Here is a 2,500-nt window from a genome sequence, read left to right on the forward strand (position 1 = left end):
GATGAATTCTTATGAATTCGCCCCGACGTTTTCAATCTAACGAAGGTAAAGAGACTGTTTGAAATTAACTGGGTCTGCGGACCGCAAATTTCATGTACGGACCGCCGTTTCGACGGTTGTTAAAGGTCTAGCCTCTGTGTTAAGCGCAGAATATATAAAATATCTAGTCGCGATGTAAACTGTTCGTTATGTTCAGGGAATATCGTACGCTCAGATATATATATATGTAAGAAAATTCGTTGTTTAGAAATATTCATCGAACTTTTCTATACAAAGTGTGGTCTCTCGGGTGACGCCGAGGGACATTTACGCACTATGCTATTATATATATATAGCACCCTGGTTGATCCTGCCAGTAGTATATGCTTGTCTCAAAGATTAAGCCATGCATGTCTCAGTGCAAGCCACATTAAGGTGAAACCGCGAATGGCTCATTACATCAGTTATGGTTCCTTAGATCGTACCCACATTACTTGGATAACTGTGGTAATTCTAGAGCTAATACATGCAAATAGAGTCCGACCAGAGATGGAAGGAATGCTTTTATTAGATCAAAACCAATCGGTGGCGGGCTTGCCTTGCTCACCGTTTGACTTGGTGACTCTGAATAACTTTGTGCTGATCGCACGGTCTAGTACCGGCGACGCATCTTTCAAATGTCTGCCTTATCAACTGTCGATGGTAGTTTCTGCGACTACCATGGTTGTTACGGGTAACGGGGAATCAGGGTTCGATTCCGGAGAGGGAGCCTGAGAAACGGCTACCACATCCAAGGAAGGCAGCAGGCGCGCAAATTACCCACTCCCGGCACGGGGAGGTAGTGACGAAAAATAACGATACGGGACTCATCCGAGGCCCCGTAATCGGAATGAGTACACTTTAAATCCTTTAACGAGGATCTATTAGAGGGCCAGTCTGGTGCCAGCAGCCGCGGTAATTCCAGCTCTAATAGCGTATATTAAAGTTGTTGCGGTTAAAAAGCTCGTAGTTGAATCTGTGTCCCACACTGTCGGTTCACCGCTCGCGGTGTTCAACTGGCATGTCTGTGGGACGTCCTACCGGTGGGCTTAGCCCGTCAAAAGGCGGCCCAACTCAAAATCCTACCACGGTGCTCTTCACCGAGTGTCGAGGTGGGCCGGTACGTTTACTTTGAACAAATTAGAGTGCTTAAAGCAGGCTCATTCGCCTGAATATTGTGTGCATGGAATAATGGAATAGGACCTCGGTTCTATTTTGTTGGTTTTCGGAATTCCGAGGTAATGATTAATAGGGACAACTGGGGGCATTCGTATTGCGACGTTAGAGGTGAAATTCTTGGATCGTCGCAAGACGGACAGAAGCGAAAGCATTTGCCAAATGTGTTTTCATCAATCAAGAACGAAAGTTAGAGGTTCGAAGGCGATCAGATACCGCCCTAGTTCTAACCATAAACGATGCCAGCTAGCGATCCGCCGAAGTTCCTCCGATGACTCGGCGGGCAGCTTCCGGGAAACCAAAGCTTTTGGGTTCCGGGGGAAGTATGGTTGCAAAGCTGAAACTTAAAGGAATTGACGGAAGGGCACTACAAGGAGTGGAGCCTGCGGCTTAATTTGACTCAACACGGGAAACCTCACCAGGTCCGGACACCGGAAGGATTGACAGATTGAGAGCTCTTTCTTGATTCGGTGGGTGGTGGTGCATGGCCGTTCTTAGTTGGTGGAGCGATTTGTCTGGTTAATTCTGATAACGAACGAGACTCTAGCCTGCTAAATAGGCGTACTTTCCGGTATCGCAAAGACCCTCCGCTTCGGCTTCGGTCGTTGTTGGTTGTGGTTCTTACTACCGGCGTACAAATATATCTTCTTAGAGGGACAGGTGGCATTTAGTCGCACGAAATTGAGCAATAACAGGTCTGTGATGCCCTTAGATGTTCTGGGCCGCACGCGCGCTACACTGAAGAGATCAGCAGGTTTTCCTTGGCCGAAAGGTCCGGGTAATCCGTTGAAGCCTCTTCGTGCTAGGGATTGGGGCTTGCAATTCTTCCCCATGAACGAGGAATTCCTAGTAAGCGCGAGTCATAAGCTTGCGTTGATTACGTCCCTGCCCTTTGTACACACCGCCCGTCGCTACTACCGATTGAATTATTTAGTGAGGTCTTCGGACCGGTGCGCGGCAGCGTTTCGACATTGCCGATGTTGCTGGGAAGATGACCAAACTTGATTATTTAGAGGAAGTAAAAGTCGTAACAAGGTTTCCGTAGGTGAACCTGCGGAAGGATCATTAACGTACATTTACTATTTAGTGAATGAAACGTGTGCGATATGTCGTATAACCTACGACGTATAAAATCTTAAAGCGTCTCGCAACGATGGATCATTCGTTTCATTAACGTTTGACCGGAGCTAGTCGCAAAATATTGCGCAGTGTGCAAAAGCAGCGTGACGCGGTTTACAACCGCTTAGCGCTCTTATGCATTGTGTGAGAGCACTGCCATGTATATCTGCTCGGTATCGCCAGATGC

General features: G+C 47.4%; 1 non-coding gene across 1 annotated transcript; it reads left to right on the forward strand.

The window, feature by feature from the left end:
• Positions 1-336: 336 nt before the first annotated feature.
• On the forward strand, positions 337-2,262 carry LOC113363456. The gene has a single exon (XR_003365898.1). It is a non-coding gene; the product is annotated as a small subunit ribosomal RNA (ribosomal RNA).
• The last annotated feature ends 238 nt before the right edge of the window (positions 2,263-2,500 follow it).

The sequence above is a fragment of the Ctenocephalides felis genome, unplaced genomic scaffold, assembly GCF_003426905.1.
Source record: "Ctenocephalides felis isolate EL2017-DRISC unplaced genomic scaffold, ASM342690v1 CF-g0.4_SCAFFOLD_00322, whole genome shotgun sequence".
NCBI lineage: Eukaryota > Metazoa > Arthropoda > Insecta > Siphonaptera > Pulicidae > Ctenocephalides > Ctenocephalides felis.